General features: G+C 40.2%; 1 protein-coding gene across 2 annotated transcripts in view; it reads right to left on the bottom strand.

The window, feature by feature from the left end:
• Window positions 1–13,128, bottom strand: part of TTC27 (tetratricopeptide repeat domain 27) — a 170,124-nt gene that overhangs the window by 34,165 nt on the left and 122,831 nt on the right. The window lies entirely within an intron of this gene.

Genomic DNA, 13,128 nt, shown 5'->3' with positions numbered 1-13,128 from the left:
CAAAATCACAACTGATAAATGTATGACAAATTTGAGAAGAAGAAAAACTCTCACTTTCATCTTTAAGTTAGACCACAAACAATTCTTCAGTTTAACCATGAGCAACTCTGGTTAGGCATGCCTGAAAATAATTTGGAGAAAGCAGGCTGAGAATCTGGATTACCAAATAGCCGTTCAAAATGGAAAGCCTGATTTGAGTCAGTAAGATGTGTTAGCAGGGAGATTTAGAAAAAAAAAACAAACAGGTGAATTAGGAAGTAGCTATTGAAATTACAACAGAATTCTTCATATCACAGTGTTTCCTTAAAATTCAATAGCCTCTATCAAAAGGAAGACAAAGCTGATAAAAATTCAATGAAATCAGTCAGAAAACCAGCTGTTGGGAATCAAATTTGCTTTCCTTTCTGATACAGTTAGTAAGAGCAAGAGAATGCAGCTGACTTGCTCGCTGACTCCCAGGACAAAGGCAGAGAGCCGGAGGACAGGTTCGGTGGCCCTTCAGGGTGGGAAAGGAAGTGAGGTGCTCTGTTATCTGTCTGGATCCTTCCGCAGAGGCAGCGCAGGAAGCGGCCCATGCACCCTCCTCCCCCAGCCATTTCCACAAAACTTGATCCATATGGCTAGTTGAGGCCTGAATGGTTTTTAAGCAGATAAAGATTTTTAGCCGATAATTAGAGATAAGGCTTAGAAAGCAAACATCCTTCGGCAATTTAACACTTTGCCTTGAATTCATAAGAGGCTATAAATAACTGCTATCAGGAGCCTTTATGGAGAACAGATTTTGTTAGAGGGGTAGGTACCTGCTGAAAAGGGGCTGGGTGTGTGTTTTGGGGGAGGGGGGAGATGCTAGAGATAATCAGGTTGAAGCAAAGTTAGAAGTTCACTTTTTTGAATCAAGGGACTACCAACAACTGAAAAATGACCTCATTACATCTTCCTTCTGTCAATTATTTACAGAATCGAGAGAACCAAACCACACTCACTGATGATACATTCTGAGCTGGCCTAAAGTCTGATGCTAACCTATAAACGATATATAAAACAAGTTCTCTTTTTTTTTTTTTTTTTTTTAAAGATTTTATTTATTTGACAGAGAGAGACACACTGAGAGAGGGAACACAAGCAGGGGGAGTGGGAGAGGGAGAAGCAGGCTTCCCGCGGAGCAGGGAGCCCGATGCAGGGCTCAATTCCAGGACCCTGGGATCATGACCTGAGCGGAAGGCAGACGCTTAAAGACTGAGCCACCCAGGCGACCCAAGTTCTCTAACTTCTAACCAAGGTGCAAATTTCAACATCTGTGTGTCATATTTCATCAGATACAAGGTACGCATTTTTTTTCACCATTTAACATCTCTGAAATAGATCTGACCGCTTGCCAGAGTTTATTGGAGGCATTTTATTTTTTATACAAGGTGGCACTTAAAATAAATGTGCCTGTTACAACTGATGGCATCTTATATCCAATGAACTGTGATCACACGTTTACTTAGAAGGAGGGATACCTCATCCTGGGACTAAAGCAAGAACAATGACAACTGCCCTCAAAGTTCTTTAAAATGCATGTGTCGTGCTTACTCTCTGCAAACCAACTTCCCACAAAACTACTTCACATGTGTTGTTATTAAAAAAAAGAAAAAGCAAGTGTAAATTCAAGATGTAAATAAAGAGCTTTATTTTTCAATCCACCTGTAAAGACAAAGGTTACAAATGTCTAAAATTAGCAATTACTCATAGCTCTAAAACAAGCAGGCGATGAGATTACTATTTACCTTTAAGGTTTTGAAACAAGTCAATGTTTTGTAACCAGTGTCTTAAAACCAAAATAAATTTAATGAAAATCAGGCAGATGACTTAATTTGATATATAGTATTATGGTTCTCTCTCTCTTTTTTTTACTCTTGGTCATTTGTGTTGTTTTAATAATTTGCATCTGAAGGAAAATTCTAGGAACGTTAACTGCTAGTAGATTCCATCTGTTGATACGATTTAATTACATAGGAGATGACTTTTGCACACACCCTATTCTTTGAAATCATGAAATGGCTTTTTTTTTTTTTTAAAGATTTTATTTATTTATTTGACAGAGAGAGACACAGCGATAGAGGGAACATAAGCAGGGGGAGTGGGAGAGGGAGAAGCAGGCTTCCCGCCGAGCAGGGAGCCCGATGTGGGACTCGATCCCAGAATCCTGGGATCATGACCTGAGCCGAAGGCAGACACATGAAATGGCTTTTTAAAAAACAAACTCTAAGATCTTCTAATTGCTTGTAACTGACCCACTAAGCCATAAATAATGCATTCATACCTTGCTTTTCCGTTGAGGTCCTCAGAGAATTTGGAGGACTAAGGAGAACATTTGGTACCTCTAACTTTTCTCATTTTAAACTATTACTTAAACTATTACTACCAATAGTGACCAGCGTCTTGATTCAGGTCATGCTCTTAAGAACAGAACACCATAAAAGAAAAAATCAAAAGCCTCAAAAAAACTTCTCAGATGATTCCCCAAATTAAAATTGTATATGCTTGAATACCAAAGACCTCTACCTTCCAGTCAACGTGGGGATATAATGTTAGCCTCATTACATTTTCTAGAAGCCACATTTAAAAAGTAAAAAGGGACAGGTGAAATTAATTTTAGTGACATTTTATTTAACTCTACAAATCCAGATAGTCTCATTTGAACATGTTATCAGTATACAGAATTATTGAAATATTTTATATTTATTGTTTTCATACCAAGTCTTTGAAATCTGCTATGTAGCCTGCACTTACGGCACATCTCAATTTTGACTTTAGCCACATTTCAAGTGTGTTCAACTGCCATACTGGTTAGCGGCCACCATACTGGGCAGCACAGTTCTACACTGTTTCTCCAAAACATTGACATTGACCCCAGCATACCTTGCATCCCTCCCTCCCTTCTTTCTTCAGTAAAGATCTAGCTCCTTGGGACATGTGGCTAGCTAGGTCGGTGGAGCGTGCGACTCTTGATCTTGAGGTTGTGACTTTGAGCCCCACTTTGGGTATAGAGATCATTTAAAAATAAAATCTTAAAAAAAAATCTAGCTCCTCTGGCTGAGACCCTCCCTTAGGCTCCTACCTTTCATGTGCTATAGTCTCTCCTATTCCACTATATACAATAGCAATCAGAATGTTAGCACTTAACGAGCATGTACCATGTATGCCAAGAATGGATACCAGGAGCTTTCCACACATTACCTCATTTCTTCCTCACAAGAGCCTCACAAGGTAGTAAATATTACCCTCATTAGAGAGACGATGAGGGGTCACAGAGTACATCAGCGATAGAGGAGAAATCTGACCTAGTCAATGGGACTGCAGAGCCCACGATTTCTCCACATGGACACAATGCCTCCCACTGTACCATTCTGCCCACATACAGCCAAGATTTATGGCAATACCATCCTTGTCACCAATACAGCGAGAGAGGAATAAAAGAACACAGTCAACATGGGCTGGGAAAACCCAGGAGATCAATTTTCTAAGAACTGGAGCATATCTACCCCCTCAAAGCTCTCTCAATTAGGCAAGTGGACACAGATGAAGCACAAGAATGGACAACCATATTTAGTTGGAGGGACGAGCTGAAAGGCAAACCTCTTATTAAAGGGACTGGGCAAGAATGGAGAAAGATGATCGTCTGACAGAGAGGCTGGTTGAGATACCTGTAGGGCTTATTCCAGGGCAAACTGTAAAGGCAGGCTAGTTATTGGTAGGGCAATGATCTTTAGAAGCTGACAGTCTAGCTTTTTTCTCTGAGGGAGCCAATACAGAAACACAAAAGGAAGCCAACTACTTATTTTGAATGTGATGGTATATGAACTTAAAGAATGGTTTAAAAATATTTTTAAAATAATTAACAAAGAACAAGAATGGTTGAGAAGTTTCTCTCTGAATTCCCCTCACAAAGCCCCCTACAGAAACAGTGGAATAGAGGGGAAGATGGGTGAGTGGGATTCAAGAGACTCTGAGTAACTTAACCTCTGAGTCTCAGTCACCCAACTGTTAAATGGGGATTTGATTAAGCAAAAATTCCAAGGCTTCTTCACACCCAAGATTCTGAAAACCCAGAGGTGACTGGGTTCAAAGGTACATTAGTGCCATCTAGTGGCAAAGTAAGCACCCTGATGATACAAACGAGAAGGCCGCAGGTTTGAGGAGCTAGGAGGGAATCCATTCAATGAGAAGCCTTAGAATTAGAAATCGATTCAAAAGAGGCAGAGAGGAAAACAAGGCATAGAAAGGAAGTAATTTGCCTGAAGCCACACGACGGTTCCTGGTTCCTGGTGTGCAACAGGTGTGATGAAGATAGAAAGCACAATGTGTATTAACCTCAATAATTAAAATAGAAATTAAGCCATTTAAAAAAAATTAAACAATTTGCTACTCTGAAGGCTAACATACACTAAGCACCACTAGGCAATGGGCATGGATTATTTTTACAATTAAAAAGTTAATTTTTACAAGTCTTAAAGCACATCTGCAATAGGTACCATTTGCTTATATATTACAATTTTCTTTCTTAAATGATGAGTCTACTACTACTCAAATTTCCTTCCTCCTCAAAGTTTCTGCAGAATGAATGATCAGCAGCTTCACACTTTTGCTAATTTGCCTCTGAAATAAGATATCTGTCTGAATTGTTCTGATATCACGTATAACGTTCAACACATTAGAACGAATCCTAAAAGCCACATTGCACTCTCCATCCCCTCTTCTCACATCCCTGACTCATTCCCATGACCCCAAACGCAGATAAGTTGTTGAATGTGGCTTCCTTAAACAGGAAATGACCCAAGACAAATCCAAGAGCGATACCAATGGTCTTTGGTAACAGTTTTTCCTGAAGTGATGCTTGGGGCTCATATTCTTTCAAAATTCTTTCATAACCAAATTTCTCATTTACTGAACATGCAGTTCTCCTCCCTAAGGAAACAAAAGTCCTCAGCTGCCAGCTTCTCTCTCTGAAGGAAGAGTGTCCTCTATTACAGTGTCTTGTTTAAACTACAGGAGCAGTTAAACTTTACACAGACTTTTTCTCTTTTACTAGACAGGCTATTAATTGTTTAATGCCCTCCTCTTCCTCTTTTCCTCGATTTGGTTACCACTCGTTCTTACCTTTGCCCACTCTTTCCAGAGAATACACAATGTGAGGTCGTACAAGCATTCACATGCCATCTGCATGTGAGACTCTCCTGCTGGATGTATCTCCCTATTTCTAGGCTACAGATAATGGGAAACGATGATTTCCTTCCACCATTATTACCGCACAGCAATAGGGAAGAGAGATAAAGCCCACGGTGTACCATCTATGACTGAGAACTGACTATGGACCTGGAAACATCTAGACACTGTGCACACATCGGCTCTAATGTCCCCAGCGGCATGCTGAGACAGGTATTATAATCTCCGCTTTACAAATAGGGAAATTGAAGCTCAGAAAGATGAGGTGACTGACCTGCATTATGTTCCTTGCGGCCTCTAGGATTCGGTATCAGGTTCGGGGCAGCAAGTCTTCTGCCCTCCCCACCATCCTGGAGTCACAGCTACAGCCCAGATGTTAACTGCAGTGCTTGTGTTTCCTGGCAGTTATGCAAGGGAGACTCTAAGAGTTTCATTTTTTATTGCTTACCAATATGAGAGAGGAAGAACAAAAAGGAAAAGCATCTCTTTTTTCTCTACATATTATTCACATATGTTCATTCTGTCTTCTCCATCGGAATGTAAGCTCCAATTCCACGAGTCTTTCCACCACAGCTAATACCAGTTCACAACAGAAACTCTTTAACTCCATTTCCAAAAAAAACACTTTCTTCTTTCAAAAACTACGATGACATCGAAAATTAACCGCTACAGATCAAGAAGGAGCACAAGTTCCGAAGATAATTAACAATTCTATCAGAGTATTGTGTCACAGAAGTGTGGTCTTCTGTACAGAATGGGCTGGGAAGGGCTGCCTCAGATCCTCTAAAATTCCCCAGTCCTGCAGAGTCACTTGCTGTCACGTGCTCGATCATTCCAAAATACCCAAGTTATAACTTCTCTTTGCTCCTGATGAAAACCCCAGTGGTTCTTCATTCAAGGAAGAAAAAAATTCAAATATGACAGTTTTGTGTTCAAAACTTTCTATAACTTCTTTTTTAAGATTTTATTTTAGATTTTATTTATTTATTTAAATTTGAGATTTTATTTATTTATTTAATTTTAGAGAGAGGGAGAGAGAACGTGAACGGGGGCAGGTCAGAGGGAGAGAGAGAATCTCAGGCAGACTACGCTGAGCGTAGGACCCAATGAGGGGCTCGATCTCATGACCCTGAGACCATGACCTGAGCCAAAACCAAGAGTCGGACGCTTAACTTACTGAGCCACGCGGGCACCCCTCATAACTTCTAACTAGACCTCAACCAAATCCACCATTACTTCCGAATATAAGACAATGTCCTCTAGAGGCAAGAAGGAAGAGGTTAAGAGCAAGCACTCTGGAACCAGAAAGTCCAGGTTCAAATCCCAGCTCCCCCATCATAAGCTTTGGGAACTGGTACAAATTACTTAACCTTCTGTTTCCTTACCTGTAAAATGAGGGTAAAAACAGTAAGTACCTCAAGGGTTGTGGTGAGGATTAAAAATATATGCAAAATGCTTAGACTGGCACCTAGTAAATACTCAATGTGAGCTGCTACTATTATTATTATAACTAAATAAAAAATAAACAGTGGAAACCAATAGTTATCAAGAAATCTTTGTTGGCTATATGGTTGGTTTTTGCATCTGCTAGTCTCCTTTCCTGAAACATGTTTTCCCAACTTTTTCCTCCCATCCAAATCCCAACCATTCTTCCTAGTTCAGAACATCCACATCAGGCCTTTACTGACTGTTCACATCCTCATTCATACTGCCATCACTAGGCATCCAAAGCATGCTGTCTATTTACTCTACTCCCTGGCCACATACAGTTATTTCTGCCTCCTCTCCTCATTTAGCCCATAGAAACCACAGGAGGGCAAGAGGCCATGTCTTAACACAATTCTTCCATAGCCCCCTCAATACCTCAAAATGGTTTACACTTACATTCTAGCTTAGACTATAGAAGATAGTTAATAAATAGAAATTGCTATTATAATAGTAATGCTCTCATCTTCTTTCCAGTCTCATTAGAAATATTATTCCTTTTCCAGAGCTAATACCTTCATCTCTTCTCATTTCACTCTTCCCTAGAATGATCTTCCCTAATTATCTTTCCCTCTCTATATAACATTCAATCTCTCCTCCATCCGCTGGATTCACTTTCTCCTTTATCCACTGCCCTCAACCATGGTCTCCAGTATCTTGCAAAGATTTACCTGCCTCTTCTGCCCCTTGTACATGACATTTTGAATCTCATCTCTTTGACATGCTCCCAATATGAACAGTCTACAGATGCCATATCCTTGTCCTCACATGCCACCCACTCTAAACCTTCTGAAGCTGGTTCTGAAGGTCATTAGTGAGCTCCAAATCCAGTGACCTCTTCTTGGCCCTCTCTGGACTTCATCACTACATGTGACATTACTCACTAATACTTGTTGTTCCTTTAGTTTCCATGAATCCCTACCCTTCTGACCAAGACTCTGGGGTATTTTGTTTGAATTTTTTTTCACTGGTGCTATTTCTTCTACCTGTCAGGATTTTGCTCAGTGTTCTCTTCCAAGATTTTGTGTCAAGAATTCATTCACTTGCATGGCTTCATCTTACTTCCACAAAAAAGCCCCAAATCTGCAAGCTCAATTTTGGCCTTCCTACTGTCAGGCTCTTACGTCCAATGGACGATCGGCCCTCTCTGCTTAGATATAGCGACATGCCTTCATATTCAATATCCAAAATCACATCACCTCCTCCTGTAAAAGATATTTTCCCTTCTTCTTGAATTCTCTATATTTTATCAACAGGGACATCTTCCTTTTTCACCAAACAATTGAGAAAACTGGCATCCTCTCGGATTCCAAGCTCTCCCTCTATCCTGCCAGTCCAAATGATTAAGTCCCAGAAGATTTCCCCTTGTAATGAGGCTTCAACCTGTTCTATCTTTCCACCCTCACTGCTAAAGCCACTGCCTACTCATCCATAACATTCATTCCTTATTTAAACTTCCTATAATACCATTTTTGTCATATCACTCTTTTATTCAAAACCACAAGAGACATCCACATCTACAGGGTTGGATAATCCTGAAGAAAGGCATGTAGGTCCCTTCACAGACAGCTCTACCCATATCACTCCCTGGTGGAAACTCTCTGCTCTCTGCTGATAGAATGACACAGCCAAATTCATTCCCACATCCGTGTCTGTACATGGTAGGTTCTCGATAATGCTAAGTTAGGAAGCCATGTGATATATTGTTCAAACTGCAACATTTTTGAAAGTGAAGGGGAGTTTTGTGGTTCTTTTTTTTAAAATTGATTGTATTTATTTATTGACAGAGACAGAGAGAGAGCACAAGCATGGGAGGGGCAGGCAGAGGGAGAAGCAGGCTCCACACTGAGCAGGGAGCCTGATGCAGGACTCAGTCCCAGGACCCTGGGATCATGACCTGAGCCGAAGGCAGATGCCTAGACGAATGGGCCACCTGGGTGACCCAATTTTTTTTAAGTAGGACCCAATTTTTTTTTTAAGTAGGACCTTGAGCTGAGATCAAGAGTCAGATGCTTAACCAACTGAGCCATCCATGTGCCCTGAACAAATATTTTTAATGAGACAAAATTCATCAAATAAGTTGTCTCTATTTATAATTCTTTGTAAGTTTCACCAAATTTAGAGACTACTAAATTATAGGCCTAATTCTAGTATAAAATATAAATGTATTCAATTAAAATCAGAAGCTCAATACAAGTTTTCTGCAGGGGCACCTGGGTGGCTCAGTTGGTTAAGTGTCCGATTCTTGATTTCGGCTCAGGTAATGAGATCAAGTCTGGCATCGGGCTCCGTGTGAGCGTGGAGTCTGCTTGGGATTCTCTCTCTCTCCCTCTGCCCTTCCCCCCAACCCCTCTTAAAAAAAAAAAAGTTTCCTACAAATTATTACTGATGTTTTAAGTACAATGGTATCATGATTACTGTTTTTTAAAGATTTTTAATTTATTTATTTGAGAGAGAGAGAGAGAGAGAGCACGAGCAGAGGGGAGGGGCAGAGGGAGAGGGAGAAGCAGACTCCCCATTGAGCAGGGAGCCCAATGTGGGGCTCGATCCCAGGACCCTGAGATCATGACCTAATCTGAAGGCAGATGCTTAACCGACTGAGCCACCCAGGCGCCCCATTATGGTTACTTTTTAAAGTCATTTCTTCAGAGATACATACTCAAACATTTTAAAAATTAAATGATTTGATATATTGGATTTGTTTCAAAATAATATAGGGTAGAGTCAGGGAAATATTGATGAAATAAGATCAGCCATGCATTAGTAACTGTTGAAGCTGGTTGACGCATGTGGGAAGGGGCTCATTATAGTAGTCTCTCTGCTATTGTATATTTTATGTAATTGAAATTTGCTTAATAAAAGGTTACAAAGAAAAGATTCCTCCTAAGTGGATGTTATAAACTAAATTAAACCCCTAAAATTCAAATGTTGAAACTCAACCCCCAGTGTGACTATGCTTGGAGAAAGGACCTTTAACGAAATAATGAAAATGAAATGAGGTCATAGGGGTGGGGCCCTAATCTGATAGGACTGGTGGTGTCCTTATAAGAAGAGAACTGTAGGCACACAGAGGAAAAGCCCTGTCATCCAAACGCCAGGAAGAGTGACCTCACCAGAAACCAACCCTGAAGGCACCCTGATCTTGGACTGTTACCTCCTGGAATTGTGAGAAAATAAATTTGTCATTTAAACCACTGAGTCTGTAGCATTTTGTTATGGCAGCCCTAGCAGACTAATACAGAAAGATATTCAAAAGTTAATTTTACGGGGCGCCTGGGTGGCTCAGATGGTCTGCCTTCGGCTCAGGTCATGATCCTGGGGTCCTGGGATCGAGCCCTACATCGGGCTCCTGGCTCAGCGGGGAGCCTGCTTCTCCCTCTCCCTCTGCCTCTCTCCCTGCTCATGCTCTCTCTCTCTCTCTGTATCTCTGTGTCTCAAATGAATAAATAAAATTAAAAAAAAAAAAAAGTTAATTTTACATTTTAAAATTAAATCCTGTCTATCATTTGAGCTCTCATTATTCCTTTTTATGGAAAATTTCAATGTCTCCCTGTTTGAAAGTGTTGTCTTCAATAATTACAATTTGCTAAAAACTTTTTTTTAAAAAGCTGAAGTTTTTTTGGAACTCCACTAATTGAGTACATAAAAGATTTCCAATTGATTATGAACACAATGCAGCCAAAATGCAAAAGACTCTTTTTTCTTAAAAAGTTCATATCAGGGACGCCTGGGTGGCTCAGTCGGTTAAGCGTCTGCCTTCGGCTCAGGTCATGATCCCAGGGTCCTGGGATCGAGTCCCGCATCGGGCTCCCTGCTCCGCGGGGAGCCTGCTTCTCCCTCTGCCTCTGTCTCTCTCTCTGTCTCTCATGAATAAATAAATAAAATCTTTAAAAAAAAAAAAAAAAAAAAAAAAAAGTTCATATCATTGTAGGACACTTAAATTGATTTATAAAATAATTCTTCAAAAACTCAAACATTTTTAAAGTCCACTTGATGATGGGCAGAAACAGAAAAGTATATACTGCCACACTATACAAATTTTAATTCAACATCAGACATGTCACAAGAATCTTATAATTCAATTACCCAAACAGTGTATATGAAAATATTTGTAAATGACAAGAGCCAGTTTTTATATCCATTAGTAGAAGCCTGTTTGGACATAATATGTCTACCACTACAACCAAATCCAAGTACATTCACGCTCCACAGGTTTTTTAAATTCAGAAAAAGCATTCTTTTTACCATGTTGCCTTGTTTTACCAAAATTTATATCCTTATTATCACCACTAAAAAAAGTAATACTTTTATCTGTTATGTTTAACTTGTTAACTAAACTTATAACAGCATTCAGAATAATGTCAGATGTTTCACCTTTGGGAGAATTAATTTCCTAAAATTTTATTTTGAATCCATTAACTGGGTGAAAAAAATTAAACCATTATGAGAACAGAATTAACAAATTTTCTGTTGGAAGCATCTAATGTCACTGATACTGAACTGGTAAATTCAACTGGTACTGAACTAGTTCTGTTAAACAAGCTAGCACATTAACACCTATGATCTCAACTTTTCATACACATACAAGAAAATATGGTATGGACCAATCCTGTAAACCATTTGTGCTCATTTTCATTTGCTCTAGATAAAAAGTCAAGCCTCATAGAATGACATGAAAACGCATCTCCTATAGCCGCATACTAAATCGTCATCTTTGGACATGACTTCTTTAAAAAAACAAAAAGTACTAACTTTTGACATAAATGCTAATGTTTCTTCAACAGACAGGTCTTCTGGTTTTCACATAGTCAGTGGTATCACCATGGCCCGTGAGGTGGAGGGTAAATGTTAACTACATTTTGTGCAAGTTCATTAGCTCTCTTGACAAATGAGAATTGAGTTCCTTACTGTCCTCTAAAAACACACTTTTTTGGTTTGTTTGCTTTTTGAAAATGAATGCTGCCAAAGGGTTTATTATAAACTATACAAAAAGTTACCAAGCCACATTACGTAAAAATAGTGGTACATTTAGGCCATACAATAAGTGATCAAACCACTGTAGCAAGAGAATTCAGACTGTTCCCCACATGCTTTATTTAGGCCTGCTCTGCTCTGCTCCCCAGACGTCTAGCCTATGATTCCCCATATTTCCCACTAATCCTGCCAACTGGTAGTCAGGTAACGTCATGCCTCGTGCGGGCCGCAGCTTGGCACAAACGTCTGGTATATGCCAGGGTTCCAGTAAAGACACTGGTTCCAGTATTTCTCCTACCACCACCCAGGACCTGAAGGAGGTGACCGTTCTCAGCACCTCTGAGCAAGCACAGGAGGTTATATCAGCAAGCATCCTGCACGCTGTCCTTGAAAGGGTAACGTCAGCAAGTTGTGTCAGCAAAGGGTTGGAAAAAAAGAAATAGGCTGTTACTGGTCATTGTTCAGATTTTAGCACTGTACGTGGGAGCTCTGTCCACTGCACAGGCTTTAAATAGAATATAGACGAGACTATGGCAGAAGATGGAAGTACAAAGTGGATGTCTGTGAAAACCCACTCCAACTGCTTTTTATGCAACAATTAATAATACTTCATTTTATTTTCTCGCTCTTAAAAATTTTATTTTTAAGTAATCTCTACACCCAACTTGGGGCTCAAACTTACAACCCCGAGATCAAGAGTCACATACTCTTCCGACTGAGCAAGGCAGGCACCACCGTAACAATTCTTGATAACTCACTATGTGTCAGGCAATGTGCATTTTGTATTAACTGTCTTATTTAATCCTCACATCAACCCTACGAGGTAGGTCCTATTATTTCCTCCATTTTTCAGGTGAGGAAACTGAGGTTTAGAGACTATTAAGCCACTTGCCTAAAGGCGCTCCAGCAATTATGGTGTAACTGGTACTCAAGCCCGGGTGTTAGGGCTACAGAACCTTAAACACTCTACTATATTCCCTCTCTCGTATACCCATGGGAAGCATGCTTGCCTACCATTTTTTAAGGGTATATTTTTTGAAGTACAACTATTGTCACAGAGAACAAAACTTCATTTAAAAATGAAAAATCTTGAGACAAACGCTAAATGTTACCAGAATAACAAACATAAACCATTTATGTTTAACGAACACTCAAATTCACGGCTTTCTTCGCGCTCTTCTCCCTGGGAAGCCAGTTGCCCTTCTGAACATCTACTCACCTTCCCCCATTTGGGGCACACTTGAGCTAAGCCCTGCACCATCTCCAGCACAGGCTTCCCTGACCCCGTCAGTCGTGGTGACCACCCACCTCCTCTTGACGATAGATAGCCCTTCCACCTAGGCATGTCTCTGGATATAATCACTGCAGTAACATCATATAACCTTACAAAGGTGGGTGACCAGTTCAATAAGGAGGAGAGTTCAGGAAAATAAATGGGGGGTAGGGGGGTACGTGCTGGGG

This window comes from Phoca vitulina, unplaced genomic scaffold (assembly GCF_004348235.1).
Source record: "Phoca vitulina isolate PV1807 unplaced genomic scaffold, GSC_HSeal_1.0 scaffold12, whole genome shotgun sequence".
In the NCBI taxonomy this organism is placed as follows: domain Eukaryota; kingdom Metazoa; phylum Chordata; class Mammalia; order Carnivora; family Phocidae; genus Phoca; species Phoca vitulina.
This window is presented reverse-complemented; position numbering and strand designations above follow the sequence as displayed.